Raw genomic sequence first — 16,153 nt, 5'->3', positions numbered from 1 at the left:
GCTCTGGCCCACACAGCGTCTGTAGTTGTAGAACCTGTGCCTGGCCATATGTAGGCTGCTCGCTTGCTTCAGGTGGTCTCTCACCAGTGTGCGCAACTCCTCAAACGACTTGCTTGCTGGTTTCTCGGGTGCCAGCAGGTCCTTCATTAAGGTGTATGTTTTCGAGCCACAGCTGGTCAAGAGATGGGCTCTTCTCTTGTCTGCCTTATCGTCGCCTAACCAGTCTTTGGTTAAAAAGCTTTGCTGGAGCCTTTCTATAAAGTCCTCCCAATTGTCTCCAGCATTATATTTCTCATCTGAGCCGTTGGTAGCCATTCTGTGGATTCTGTGATCCCGTAACTCGTCGCCACTTTAATGTCCTGACCCTGCAGTACAGACTTAGACGGGGCACATGCTGAATTCAAGGTCACTCTTGACCTGCACCTTTATTTCACAGCTCTTGAGTGCCACACTTGCCTGAGACCTGCCTTTATATAACTGTGTGGAACAGGTATGCAGTGTCTCCTGCAAGTGCATCCCTGGTGGTAAAGTATGCTTGTGGTTACAGGTCATATCTAGTTACAGTTATGTATAGAATGGTAAGCTACAGTTATATACAGTAGTGTGAAATAAATGATACTGCTCACCTGGGGCTCGCTTACCGTGTCGGAATTTTGAGTAGAGCGCTTGCTTAGGGAGTCTCGTGTCGGGCATGTGGACAATGTGGCCCGCCCAGCGGAGCTGGTCGTGTGTGGTCAGTGCTTCAGTGCTGGGGATGTTGGCCTGAGCGAGAACACTGATGTTGGTGCGTCTGTCCTCCCAGGGGATTTGCAGGATCTTGCGGAGACAGCACTGGTGGTATTTCTCCAGTGATTTGAGATGTTTGCTGTATATAATCCATGTCTCGGAGCCATACTGCGGGGCAGGTATCACCACCGTCCTGCACACCATAAGCCTGGTGCCAGATTTGACGTCCTGGTCTTCAAACACTCTCCTCCTCAGATGATCGAAGGCTGTGCTGTCACACTGGAGGCGGTGTTGGACATCGTCATCGATGTCTGCCCTTGCTGATAGTAGGTTCCCGCGGCGTGGAAAATTGTCCACGCTGTCGAAGGCCACACTTAAAGCCTTCCTAAATATAGCACCGTCATTCTATTCTCTTAAAACAAGTTCCTGAATTCTCGGCTAGCTGTGTAGGTTAGAGCTGTGGTTTTATCCTCAGATAGATTCTATCACAGTGTTTCCGTAGTGTAGTAGATATCACATTCGCCTCACACACGAAAGGTCCCCGGTCCGAAACCGGGCGGAAAGATCTTGAAAACTTGAAAATGAGACGATTGGCTGACTCCTGTTCCTAACGCTTACGTTCGTATGATCTCTTGACCTTTCACAGGAGAACAAACTCTCCTCTGAACATGCATGAGAAAGCTTCAGAAAATATTTCCACCCGAGGTGCTTTCGTTTGTGAGGCGAACGTGTTAACCATTACACTGCAGCAACATCTACACTTTTAGCACCAGATTACCAAAATTAAACCCAATGAGATCGGGATAAAAGTTCCTCACATGCTCAGGGCAAAACATATGATTACCGGTCTACAAAAGAATGAACAAACTTCAGTACCAGGTCAGACGGAAATGTTAAGCGAGCAGGTGGACTGCTGAATTGTACTTTTAAGAAGTTGGTGGTGACAAAACAAATGGATTCCGCTTCATGATTAAATATAAGAAATGTCAGAAGTGGGACGTAAACCGACATTTCCAGAGGAAACAGTGACCTGAACACAGCACCTTACACCGCTCGGCCATCCTGAATATTCAGTTCTGCCTATGGCCACCTGCAGGTTGATTTTGAAATTTTGTGTCCTATCACATGAAATAAATGAGGGCAGAAATCGTATCTCTGCCTGACACCGGGGAAACAGTTAGACAGACCTTGGAGCAAGGGTCTGGTTATTGCCAAACAGCCAAGGAAATAATAATTCTGGAAGAAAAATATCCAAGAGAACAGTAACCCCGAAGTGATGTGAACACACAACCTTCCGATTTGTATTCAGACACACTACCGTTGCACCATGAGACCTACGCAGTGAGCTGGAGATGTTTTACTATATGAAGGATCTACATACAAGGGGCTTTAAAATCCCCTCCCATTCCCACCAGGTATCACAGGCAGCGCTCAGCTGACAGGCACCGTATGATTTCTTCTTAAACTTTTCTCTTGCTTTCACGGGAAACCATCAATAATTAACCCCTCACCTTCTGTTGCACAATCAAACAAATGCTAACGCAGGAACAGTCCATACTTCAATCATTTGTCCTGTGCTTTGCATCTTAACTCGAAAACCATATCCCATTTTACTCACTGTATTTTAGCTTTCTGGTTCAAAGTCTTCAGGGATCTGGGGCAAATTTATTATCAAATTTAACAGCACCGGTTATTCCCATCGTGCACACAAAATACAATCAGTAGTGAAGATAATATCCCACCGTGCGTATTTGCAGATTCAACGCAATAGGATTTCAAATAAAGTGAAAGAATTTTACACTGAAAAGATTTGCAAGTGTTACTTGTATTTGTGTCTTCAATGAAACTTTGTGGCGTCTGACTCCCGTTCATGCCTCTGCTGAATAAGAAAGGAGGGTGTGACGTTGACCAGACTGCACTGGTATTTGTCAGCTCATCCTTGAAATCCAGTGGTTTCTCGCCCTTTGATGGGCTGCAGTGTAGCGGATATCACGTTGGCCTCACACGCAAAAGGTCCCCGGTGGAACCGTTTTCTCTCAGTCAACGTTATCCATTTATTGAAGTGAAATAAAGAGCAATTAATGAATAAGGGACCCCTTTTGCCAGGAGAATAAATAGCAAATAAAAACAGCAAATGCTGGAAATCTCAGCAGGTCAGGCAGCATTTTCCGGGAGACTAAACTCGCCTCCGATTGTTCATCCACAGAAAGTTTAAACATAAAGTTTCTGCCCGGGATTGAACCAGGGACCTTTTGCGTGTAAAGCAAACGTGATAAACACGACACAAGTTTCAACAGCAAGTTTCAACATCTGGGGCGGAGCCAACAGGCGCCTGGCTGCAATGAGCGATAAAAACCTGCGTTGGGCGGGAGCCCGGCTAGCTCAGTCGGTAGAATATGAGACTTTTAATCTCAGGGTCGTGGGTCCGAGCCCCACGTCAGGGGATTATATTTATTTAAATTTCATGCAGCTTTCATGGAAAAACATCATTAATTAACCCACAATCTTCTTTTGCACAATTAAAGAAATGCTAACTGAATGAACTCCAGAATTCAAGTTTGTGAGATACTCAATCATAATTTCAATCATCATTAATCCACCCACAATATTTGACATACGTTAAGGATGCCACATTTGCCCAGCCAGGCTAGCTCAGTCGGTAAAGCTTTAGACTTTTAATCTCAGGGTCGTGGGTTCAGGGTTGGGCAAATAAGTTTTGTTGAACTTTTCTGTTGCTTTCACGCGAAAACATCATTAATTAACTGATCAATTGGAGAGGCTGGGTCCGTTTCCTTTGGAACAGAGTATTTGTCCTCCAGGATCGATAGTTTCCTTGCTGAATCACAATAACTAGACCCTATATCTCTCTCTGGATGTTCGGGGGTGTCCCGCACATTCCCAGTCGTGTGATTGCCCCTTTTCTGTTCTCCAATTCAATCCATATGGCCTCGTCCAAAAATCTGTCCATCTCCACCTGAAATATATTCAATGACCCAGCCTCCACAGCTCTCTGGGGCAGAGATCTCCACAGATTCACCACCCTCTGAGAGAAGAAATTCCTCCTCATCTCCGTTTTAAATGGGCGACCCTTAAACCTTCAGGGAATAAGGGGTTATGGGGATCAGCCATGATCGTATTGCATGGTGGAGCACGATCGAGGGACCATGTGGCCTACTCCTGCTCCGACTTCTTATGTTCTTATGACCCCTTATTTTGAAACTGTGCCCCAAGTTCTAGATTCCCCCACAAGGGGAAACATAGAAACATAGAAAATAGGTGCAGTAGTAGGCCATTCGGCCCTTCGAGCCTGCACCACCATTCACTATGATCATAGCTGATCATTCCCTCAGTACCCCTTTCCTGCTTTCTCTCCATACCCCTGATCCTTTTAGACATAAGGGACAAATCTAACTACTTTTTGAATGTGTGGGTTAATACGCGTGAAAGTAACATAAAAGTTTAAGGAAAATAATTCACGCAAGGTGGGGCTCGAACACATGACCTTAAAATTAAAAATCTCATGTTCTACCGACTGAGCTCGCCAGACTTGCCCACTTCTACATTGTCAATGGTGAAGCCCAGGAGGTTGATGTGTATAAGTCAAAGGAACATAAGAAATAGGAGCAAGAGTCGGCCATACGGCCCCTCGAGCCTGCTCCACCATTTAATAAGATCATGGCTGATCCGATCATGGACTCAGCTCCACTTCCCCGCCCGCTGCCCATAACCCCTTAACCCCTTATTGTTTAAGAAACTGTCTATTTCTGTTCTAAATATATTCAATTTCCCAGCTTCCACAGCTCTCTGGAACAGTGAATTCCACAGATTTACAGCCCTCTGAGAGAAGAAATTCCTCCTCATCTCAGTTTTAAATGGGCGGCCCCTTATTCTAAGATCATGCCCCTAGTTCCAGACTCCCCCATCGGTGGAAACATCCTCTCTGCATCCGCTGTTGGTGAAAATAAATTCACATAGACTCTGGTAAGGTAAGAGAAACTACTTTATAGCTAACAGAGCTCTGGGAGAAGAGTTGAGATCCAGCGATCTCCCCGAGTGCCTTGTGCCGCAGGGTTCTAAGCAGTTTACAGGGGGCGGAATACAATCATTTAAATTAATTGACAAACAACCAATCGATCCATATGGCAACACAATTAATTTACATTCAACTTTTTAGTCCGAGTAAAACCTGAAAGCATGGTGCGAGTTTGCGGGCACTTCCTCCTTATCTTCTTTGTGGTTAGTTATTCTGTTGCAAAGCTTTCGATGAAACAGTGGCAAGCACCTGGCCAGGAGTCATTTGTTGCTGCAGAGTTCATATCAGGGACAGCAGATAGGCTTCTTGGTACAAAGTTCATTTCGTGGTGGCTTACCCCATCATGCTTTGCTTTGTCTGAAAATCCACTCCAACATCGTCATTCTATTCTCGGAAAACCAGCTGCTGAAGTATCGGCCCGCTGTGTAGGTTAAAGCTCTGATTATATTCCTAAGATTACTTTAACCACTCCGTTTCTGTAGTGTAGCGGTTATCGCACTCGCCTCACGCGCGAAAAGTCCCTGGTTCAAGCCCAAGCGGAAACATTATTTTGGAGGCTATTTTGTTGTAAATAAATTGAACAAAAGTCACCCAAGATTCCTTGTCGCATGAGCAGTGAATATTTTAAACCAGTCTCCCACACACAAAGTGGATAAAGTCAGATAGGGGAGAAAACTTCATCAATGATTAAGCTCTTTAAATGATTAACATAAGAACAGAAGAAATACGATCAGGTGTCGGCCATTCGGCCTCTCGATACTGCTCTGCCATTCAATAAGATTATGGCTGATCTGACCATGGATTCTGAGTTAAGGCACTCGGGGGCCTGTTCTCTCTCCCCTGAGAAGGTTCACTTTCTACAGTCCAGCCTCTAAAAGGCACCACTCTGTGCACAGTACTTGCCGGGTTTGAGTCCTGAGGATGAGTCATCCGCCTAGAGCCACAGGTCGAGGTCATGAATGCTTGGCTCACGGAGATGGCCTTCTGCAGTGTGACTTTGGTATCCGCTGACAGTAGCGTATGAAGAAGGCCCTCGTGGCCGATTCCGATGACAAAGATATCCCGCAGTGCTTCGGTGAGGTGGTCACAAAAATCCCACGGTGCCGCCAGCCTCCTGAGGTCTGCAGCATATTTATATCTCCTGGCCTTCGGGCCGTCGGTGTGTATAAAACAGCTGTCTGGCTGTGAAGATGCTCTCTTTGGGCTTGAGTTGTTCTTGGATCAGTGTTACAAGCTCCTCGTACATCTTGGACATTGTCTTCGCTGGTGCCAGCAAGTCCCTGACGAGGCCGTAGAAGGTGGGCCCACAAATGGTTGGCAGGATAGCTCTGCACTTATCAGCCAGTGTGACCGGGTTGTCACCTGCCAGATAGTTTGCTGTGAAGAAATGGACAAGCCACTCCACAAAGGCTTCCCAATCATCACCATCGGCGAACTGCTGCAACGTACCAAGTTTAGCCATTTTCGTGTGAAGGTCCGTAATCGCGTCGCCAATTGTTATACCTTCAGATGCTCTGATAATGACTCCACGAGACAATGTGTAGTGCTTGAACTGTAGTGACCTTCGGCCTTTATTGATAACCACAGAGTGAGCATCACACCTGATGGCTTGCCTTTTATACGAGGCCAGGCACACCTGAACAGGTAAGCTACAAGCCTTCCACTGCAGTGCCCTCTGGTGCACAACTTGCAATAGTTCAAGCGATAACCATGTCGGACACATGACAGGTGTCACTGTGGAACCGTTGCTCTCACTCAAAGTTAGACACACTACCGTGGGCACCACGAGGTCTAGGTAGGTAGCCATTAGACATTCAGGTTCATATATAAATATATATAAATATATCGACATGTATCATAACTGTTCCCTGGCGGTCAAGGGGTTAAGATCCAGTGCGCTAACCTGGTTTCAATCCTCGATCAATTCATCGCATAATAATAATTGAGGTCTGTGAGACGATTAATAATTGCTGTAATCACCATGAATACCAATACTTTTTGTGATAGACCGAGCTTACAGACTAACTGGCTTCTCCTGCCCTTTGCCAGGCACGTGTTCGAGGTATAATTTTGTAAACAGGGTGAGTTCGCTGATTGCGGGGAGATGGTAGGAGACTCTGTGGCCCCATTGTGAGGAAGTGAACACGGTGGCTGGGTGATTGGTGACATTTCTGTAAAGGTCAGCGGAGGAGAAGGATTGAGAACTTTCAGTGTGGGACAGAAGTTGTTTAAGGTGAGCCAACACATTCCCACTCAGCACAGAGGGAGCTCACTGGTCATTGTTCTTTTGGATATTGTCCTTCCAGAATTAATATTTCCTTTGCTGTATCGAAATAACCAAACCCTTGCTCCAAGGTCTGTCTCACTGTTTCCCCGGTGGCAGGCAGAGATACGCCTGCTGCCCTCGTTTATTTCATGTGAAAGGACACAATAGTTCAAAATCAACCTGCATGTGGCCACACACAGCACTGAATAGTCAGGGTGGCCGAGCGGTGTAAGGTGCTGTGTTCACGTCACTGTTCTCCTCTGAAGATGTGGGTTCATGTCCCATTTAATCATTAAGCGAAACCCATTTGTTTTGTCACCACTAACTCCTGAAATGTGCGATTCAGCAGTCCACCTGCTCGCTGAACATTTTCGTCTGACCTGGTGCTGAAGTTTGTTCATTCTTCTGTCGACCATCAATCATATATTTTGCTCTGAACATGTGAGGAACATTTATCCCGATCTCATTGGGTTTAATTTTGGTAATCTGGTGCTGAAAGTGGAGATGTTTCCGCAGTGCAACGGTTAACACGTTCGCCACCCACGCGAAAGCACCTCGGGGGGAAATATTTTCTGGAGCTTTCTCTTGCATGTTCAGAGGAGAGTTTGTTCTTCTGTGAAAGGTCAAGAGATCAGAAGAACGTAAGAGTTAGGAACAGGAGTAAGGTATTCGGTCCATATTAAATTTTTCAAGATCTTTCCGCCCGGTTTCGGAACGGGGACCTTTCATGTGTGAGGCGAATGTGATAACGACTACACTGCGGAAACACTGTGATCGAATCTATCTGAGGATAAAACCACAGCTCTAACCTACACAGCTAGCCGAGAATTCAGGAGCTTGTTTTAAGAGAATAGAATAAGGGTGCTATATTAAGGAAGGCTGTAAGTGCCTTTTCCACGCCTCGGGAACCTTTTCCACGCCTCGGCAACCTACTATCAGCAAGGGCAGACATCGATGACGAGGTCCAACACCGGCTTCAGTGTGCCAGCACAGCCTTCGATCACCTGAGGAGGAGAGTGTTTGAAGACCAGGACCTCAAATCTGGCATCAGGCTTATGGTCTACAGGGCGGTGGTGATACCTGCACCGCGATATGGCTCCGAGACATGGACTATATACAGCAGACATCTCAAATCACTGGACAAATACCAGCAGGGCTGTCTACGCCAGATCCTGCAAATCCCCTGGGAGGACAGACGCACCAACATTAGTGTTCTCGCTCAGGCCAACATCACCAGCTTTGAAGCACTGACCACACTCGACAAGCTCCGCTGGGCGGGGCACATTGCCCACATGCCCAACATGAGACTCCCTAAGCTAGCGCTCTACTCAGAACTCCGACATGGTAAGCGAGCCACAGGTTGCCAAAGGAAACGTTTCGGGCACACCCTCAAAGCCTCCCTGATAAAATGCTACATCCCCACCTGCACCTGGGAGTCCTTGTTCCTTGGGTTGAGTTGCCTGTGCTGCGTGATCCGTGCCGGATCGATCATCCTCAGCCACGTGGTATGTCACAGCACGTTTGCACATTCACTGGAGGTACCCCATCGTTGTGCAGCCTTTGCACACGTAGTGCTTGAATCGACATTGATGGGCCCGAGGATTACCCCCTCAGCACCAACACGGTGCTAATAGATTCACATTTACCCACGATGGCGCGCTCTGAGTCATCACAGGTCTTGCAGCCACAGACGTATCGACCCTGCCATATGCAGTTCGGCCGGCTAGCGACATCATTTTATGCACAGTACTTGCCGGTGAGCTTCGATGTTGAGAAGATATCTGTTTGGTGTTATCGTCCGTGGCCATGCATGCCTGGGCGATCGCGATGGCCCTGCTCAGGTCTCGGTTTTCAGCAGCCAACAGCTTTCAAAGGCTGACCTCGTGGCTGATGCCCAGCACGTAAAAGTCCCACAGCATTTGCCCCAACGCAGCAAGGTCCCGCGAGGTGTCTCAGGTCGGTGACATAATCCGCCAGGTCCTGGTCCCCAGAGCGATGGTGCGTGTCAAAACGATATCTGGCCATGAGGATACTCTCCTTCGGCTTGAGGTAGACCCAAATGAGTGTGCACAACTCAGAATATTCCTTCTCCGTTGGCTTTGTCGGTGTGAGCAGATTCTTGATGAGGCCGTATATTTTAGGCCCACAGACGGTGAGGAGAACGACCCTGTGCTTGGCCATGTTAGTGTCTCCTTCCAGCTCGTTGGCCACAAAGTACTGGTCGAGCTGCTCGACGAAGGCCTCCCAATCATCACCCTCTACGGATCTCTCTAATATTCCAACGGCAGCCATGGTTGTTTGAAGGTTCGTATTCTGTTACTCGTCGCCAATTGTTGTGTCGAGAAGAACTCCCCGAGGCTGAGTACTGTGAGCTAAATTTAGTGTGACCTTAGTCTTCTTTATTACAGCTCCAGAGTGCCTGAACAACATGGCAGTCGACCTTTTATACTGGCACTGCACGTGTGTGCAGGTGACCATTAGGACTCCAACAGTCGCGCCCTCTGTTGGCAAGTATTACATAGTTACATAATTCACATAATTGTTATCGTTCAGAAGTTATAATTCTAATGAATGCCTGAATCATCCGAAAGGAGCCTGGTTTGTAGGACAAGGCTACATATCAGGAAGGAGTGTAATTAGATGACAAGGGAAGTGATTTTCTGATTATAAGTTAGGAGAATAAAAAGAGTAAATGCTGGTAACACTGAGCAGGTCAGGCAGCATCTGTGGAGAGAGAAACAGAGTTAACGTTTCAGGTTAATGACCTTCCATCAGAAGTTGGGCAGTTGTGTTAGGTAATACTATTAAAAATTTAAATTGTCACGGAGCAGGGGTAAGGAAAAGATATAAAATGTGGCATTTGGAACAGATAGTTTAGAATCCGATTAATTTTTGATCAATTTGTACACAGAGCTGGGAACTGTAACGTGTTTGAGTTCTTCGGCGAACATTCTCAAGGTTTGGGTGTAAGTCCTGTTGTTAAGTGTATGTTTTATTATTGTCTGTTTAAAAGCTCTGACATTTAATGTTGCGGACCATATTACTGCACTGCGCTTGTTCCAGCTCTGTTTGGAGCACCGATCCTTTCAATCTGTCGCTTGACAGGGACAGTTGGATTCACCGTATCTTTGTTTGGTGAAATTTCAAAGATTGAAAGCGGCACACATCAACCTGGTCACCTACTCACTATCCGCTACACGCTGCTCCCGTGAAATGAAGCCCAGTTGCTGTTTCAAGCTTGAATGCAGGTACAAGCAGAACTCATTCACAGAAAGGCCAATTCGCTGAGATACCTGATTCTTTGCACCGAACTCTATCGCAAAGAGTTGCAGTTCGTGTGGGTTGATTAGGGCACATCTTTCCCCACACTCCAACACTTCAAACATAACTCAACGGCTGTAAAGCGCTTTGGGGCGTCATGAGTTCCTAAAAGGTGCTGTCGAAATGCAAGTCCTTCTTTGAAAAAATTCGATGCAAGTTCAAAATTCGTGGGTAAATTGAGGGCTCGTCCAGGATTTGAACCCGGGACCTTTCGCTAACTTCAAGTAACAACCCCAAAGCGAGAATCATACCCCTAGACCAACGAGCCAACTACTGCACAACTGTGGAGCTCAGGTGTAATCATTATTGAACCATGTTTAATGTGTTGCTATTCTTGATCGGAGGAGCACATGGGACGGAATCAGTGAATTTGGTTTTTCGACCTGTCTTCTGAAGCACCGCACAGTCCCACTCCGACAGTCAATGAGCTGTTGGGACGTTACTGTATCCAGGCTGCGGGTGGCCAACAGGCGCCTGGCTGCAATGAGCGATAAAATCTAACATTAGCCAGAAGCCCGGCGTGCTCAGTCGGTAGAACATGAGACTTTTAATTACAAGGTCCTGGATTTGAGCCCCATGTTGGGCGATTGCATTTCTTTTAATTTTATGATGGTTTCATGGAAAATCATCATTAATTAACCCACAATCTTCTTTTGCACAATTAAGGAAATGCTAACTGAAGGAACTCCATAATTGAATCATTTCTTCTGTGCTCTGCAAGTGAACTCTGAAACCAAAAAACATTTTACACACTGTGCTTTCGGGGTCTGGGTCAAAATGTTCATTGCTTATAACATCAACAGGAGACTGGGGAAACAGTGAGACTGACTTTAGAGCAAGGGTCCGGTTATTGTGAAACACCAAAGAAAATAGCAATTCTGGAAGAATAACATCGAAACGAAATGTGAGCAGACATCCTGAAAGAAGTGTTAAGGCAGAAGGTTAAATGCTGCATCCCTTTCTGCAAAAAATTCCTTTCACAGATATTTCAATGTCCGAAACGGCACAAAGCAAAAATGTTCCTTTCAAAGTCAATAAACACCTGAATTTCCGCACCCCGCGAATCTCCTGAATCAGATGCCTCTAGTTTTGCCGACTCAATGTTGTGCAATGTTGTGCTCCCACCCACACTATGAAATGTGCCACTAACTTATCGAATCCTGGAATGGTGACAGCACGGAAGGCCATTCGGCCAATCGAGCCCGTGCCGACTCTCAGAGAGTCCAACTTCCCCGCCCTTCCCCCGTAGCCCTGCAATTGTTTTTCCTTCAGACACTTATACAACTCCCGTCTGAAAGATAAGGTTGAGTCTTCCTCCACCGCCCTTTCAAGCCGTGCATTCCAGATCCTAACCACGCCCTGCTAAATGGCCATCTCCTATTCCTATGTGTAAAGTCTGGGAAACACGAGATCAATTCCTGCCACACTCACAGCCTTCCGAAATATAGCAGCGTCATTCTATTCTCGTAAAAAAAGCTCCTGAAGTATCGGCCAGCTGTGTAGGTTAAAGCTCTGGTTATATTCCTGAGATTACCTGAACCGCAGCGTTTCTGTATGTTGCGGTTATCACGTTCGCCTCACACGCGAAAGGTACCCGGTTCGAGCCCGGGCAGAAACATTGTTTTGGAGACTATTTTTGCTGTGAAATAAATTGAACAAAAGTCGCCCCAGGTTCCTTGTCGCATGAGCACTGAACATTTTAAACCAGTCTCCTAAATGCAGAGTGTGTAAAGTCAGATAAGGGAGAAACCTTCATCAATGATTCAAAATCCTTGAATGATTAAAGTTCAGTTATTGAAGTTTCCACTGACCCTCAGTAACGATTCTACAAAACAACGCTGTCGGTTAATGAATGGGGAATAAAACAAATAATCTTCACCCATCCCCATCCCCCGACACACAGTTTAATTCGTTGCATGTCATTATTTTAAAGATTTTGAATGAAACAGTTACTTTCTGAATCCGGGCTCCCTCTGTGAGCGCCGCACCACTGAACCAGCAGGAAATACATTAAAGAGTTTACCACAATTGCTGAAATTTCTTAAGCTTTTGTCTTGTGTTTTTTCAGCTCTTCGTCCGTTTCAGCTCCTGACTGCGGATATTGCTGTGATTAAACCTGAACACAATGCAATGTCTCACAGCCCCTGCCTCGGTTAATACCAACAGATCTAAGCCGCATTTCAAACCCACAAACAACTCATTTGTTATTCGCTCTTCCCAGTTCCAGAGCTCAGAGGCTTATTGTCCATCCCTGGGATGCAAGCTACCTCGGACCCGGGCCAAAGCTCCCCGTACACCGAGCACAAGCTGAGGAAAACCCCCGGGGGAGAGGATATCCTGGTGTGGGGGGCTACAGGGCCGTCGTACCCTTAAATAATCCCTCACAGCTCATCTGAAAGCAGCCCGAATGTGCCTGCCTCAGCCGTGAGGTTACACCTGTTTATTTATAAAAAGAGAAGCAACTATCCTCATTCAGCAGATATAAGGCAAGATATCATCAAAAGAGGTTTTTGGACATTTTAAGTGATGTGTTTAATGCTTCAGTCATTTTTGTGTTTAATTCCCACCCCCTCTCTGGCTGTGCCTGCACTGAGCTTACCTCTAGGTAAGGTTGTTCTGAACTTACAAAAGTGGGCACTTACTCCAACCGACGTTAGTTTGTATTACGTTTTCACTGCCGAAACTTGCAAAACAGGCCTGATTGGATGGACACGCCCCTTTTTGAAAAAAAATACCTTACCTGAAGCCAACCTCAACTAACTCAGTAGAACTGGAGCAAACTAATATCCGAGAATTGCAATTTCTAACATTCTGCAAAGTAAACTAATTGCTCCAAAAAACTCGGAGCAACTCCACCCGAAATTGGGCCCTCAGTGTGGGACAGAAGTTGTTGAAGGTGAGCCAACACATTCCCGATCAGCACAGAGGGAGCTCACTGGTCAGCTCCCCTCAGTTGGGGCTGTTGTACCAGAAGTTTCTGTAAGGCAATAAATGGCAACGCCTCGGCGCGAATTCAATGGTGGGCAATCCTGCTGGCGTCCTACGACTATACCATAAGGCACAGACCAGGCACAGACAACTGTGCAGACGCGCTCAGCATGCTACCCCTGGCGACCACGGAAGGGTCTGACGAACAGGACTGTGAGATAGTCATGGCAATCAATGCCTTTGAGTCCACAGGTTCACTCCTAACAGCTCACCAAATCAGAGCCTGGACGGCCAGCAACCCCACGTTATCCTTATAAAAAAGATGTGTCCTAACTGGTGACTGGGCAGATGCTCGTGATGCCTGCCCCGAGCAATTAAAACCCTTTCACAGGAGCATGCATGAGCTATCACTACAAGCAGACTGCCTGATGTGGGGCAGCCGAGTAGTCATGCCTCTGCGAGGCAGAGAGGCATTTGTCCGGTAGCTCCACCGCGAGCACCCGGGGATCGTTCTCATGAAGGCCATAGCCAGATCCCATGTCTGGTGGCGTGGTATTGACGCGGACTTGGAGCTCTGCGTCCGAAGGTGCACTATTTGTGCCCAGCTCAGCAATGCCCCCAGGGAGGCTCCACTGAGCCCCTGGCCCTGGCCTACCAAACCGTGGTCGCGGGTGCACATAGATTATGCGGGCCCATTCATGGGCAAATTGTTCCTCGTAGTAGTAGATGCATTTTCAAAGTGGATCGAATGCACCATTTTAAATTCGAGCACAACCTCCACCACTTTGGAGAACCACACGTGAAATGTCCCCGGTTTGAACCCGTGTAGAAACATTATTTTGGAGACTACTTTTGCTGTGAAATAAATTGAACAAAATTCGCCCCAGGTTCCTTGTCGCATGAGCACTGAACATTTTAAACCAGTCTCCGAAATACAGAGTGTGTAATGTCAGATAGGGGAGAAAACTTCATCAATGATTCAAGCTCCTTAAATGATTAACAAAATAACATAAGAAATAGGAACAGGAGTCGGCCATTCGGCCCCTCGATCCTGCTCTGCCATTCAATAAGGTCATGGCTGATCTGACCATGGACATTGAGTTAAGGGACTCGGGGGCATGTTCTCTCTCCCCTGAGAAGGTTCACGTTCTAGAGTCCAGCCTCTAAATGGCACCACTCTGTGCACAGTACTTGCCGGGTTTGAGTCCTGAGGATGAGTCATCTGCCTAGAGCCACAGGTCGAGGTCATGAATGCTTGGCTCATGGAGATGGCCTTCTGCAGTGTGACTGTGGTATCTGCTGACAGTAGCTTATGAAGAAGGCCCTCGTTGCCGATTCCGATGACAAAGATATCCCGCAGTGCTTCAGTGAGGTGGGCACCAAAATCCCACGGTGCCGAATGCCTCCTGAGGTCTGCAGCATATTTCGTGATCTCCTGGCATTCGGGCCGTCGTTGTGTATAAAGCCGCTGTCTGGCTGTGAGGATGCTCTCTTTGGGCTTGAGTTGTTCTTGGATCAGTATTACAAGCTCCTCGTACGCCTTGGTCGTTGTCTTCATTGGTGCCAGCAAGTCCCTGACGAGGCCACAGACCGTGGGCCCACAACTGGTTCGCAGGATAGCTCTGTACTTATCAGCCAGTGTGGCCGGGTCATCACCAGCCAGGTCGTTTGCTGTGAAGAAATGGACAAGCCTCTCCACAAAGGCTTCCCAATCATCACCATCAGCAAAATGCTGCAACGTACCAAGGTTAGCCATTTTCGTGAGAAGATCTGGAATCTCGTCGCCAATTGATATACCTTCAGATGCTCTGATGATGACTCTACGAGACAATGTGTCCTTTATTGATAACCACAGAGTGAGGATCACACCTGGTGGCCTGCATTTTACACTAGGCCAGGCACACCTGCACAGGTAAGCTAAAAGTCTCCCACTGCAGTGCCCTCTGGTGCACACCTTGTAATAGTACAAGCAGTAACAATGTAGAACACATGACAGGTGTCACTGTGGAACAATTTCTCTCACTCAAGTTTAGACACACTACCGTGGGCACCACGAGGTCTAGGTAGCTAGCCATTGACATTCAGGTTCATATATAAATATATATAAATATATTGACATGTATCATATCTGTTCTCTGGTGGTCAAGGGGTTAAGACCTGGCGCACTAACCTGGTTTCCATCCTCGATCAATTCATCGCATAAAAATAATTGAGGTCTGTGAGACGATTAATAATTGCTGTAATCACCATGAATACCAATACTTTCTGTGATAGACTGAGCTTACATACTATCTGGCTTCCCCTGCCCTTTGCCGGGCACATGTTTGGGGTTTAATTTTGTAAACTGGTTGAGTTAGCTGATCGCGGGGAGATGGTAGGAGCCTCTGCGGCCCCACTGTGAGTCTGTGGAAGTGAACACGGTGGCTGGGTGATCCGTGACATTTCTGTAAAAGGCAGCGGAGGAGAAGGATTGAGAACTTTCAGTGTGGGACAGAAGTTGTTGAAGGTGAGCCAACACATTCCCGATCAGCACAGAGGGAGCTCACTGGTCAGCTCCCCTCTGTTGGTGCGGCTGTACCAGAGGTTTCTGTAGTGCAGTGGTTATCACGTTTGCTTTACACGCAAAGGTCCCTGGTTCGATCCTGGGTGGAAACATTATGTTTAAACTTGCTGTGGATGAACAATCGGAGGCGAGTTTCGTCTCCCTGCAAATGCTGCCTGACCCGCTGAGATTTCCAGCATTTGCTGTTTTTATTTGCTATATATTCTCCTGGCAAAAGGGCTCCCTTATTCCTTAATTGCTTTTTATTTCACTTTAATAAATAGATAAATTTGAGTGAGAGAAAACGGATCCACCGAGGACCTTGTGAGGCCAACGT

At 46.8% G+C, this 16,153-nt stretch overlaps 2 non-coding genes across 2 annotated transcripts; both read left to right on the top strand.

Moving 5' to 3' along the window:
• The first annotated feature begins 3,097 nt into the window (after positions 1-3,097).
• trnak-uuu (transfer RNA lysine (anticodon UUU)) lies at positions 3,098-3,170 on the top strand. Its single transcript has one exon. It is a non-coding gene; the product is annotated as a tRNA-Lys (tRNA).
• Positions 3,171-15,857: 12,687 nt separating this feature from the next.
• Positions 15,858-15,929, top strand: trnav-uac (transfer RNA valine (anticodon UAC)). Its single transcript has one exon. It is a non-coding gene; the product is annotated as a tRNA-Val (tRNA).
• Positions 15,930-16,153: the final 224 nt, after the last annotated feature.

Source organism: Pristiophorus japonicus, unplaced genomic scaffold (assembly GCF_044704955.1).
Source record: "Pristiophorus japonicus isolate sPriJap1 unplaced genomic scaffold, sPriJap1.hap1 HAP1_SCAFFOLD_35, whole genome shotgun sequence".
Classification (NCBI taxonomy): domain Eukaryota; kingdom Metazoa; phylum Chordata; class Chondrichthyes; family Pristiophoridae; genus Pristiophorus; species Pristiophorus japonicus.
The sequence above is the reverse complement of the archived record's forward strand: the minus strand, read 5'-3'. Positions and strand labels throughout refer to the sequence as shown.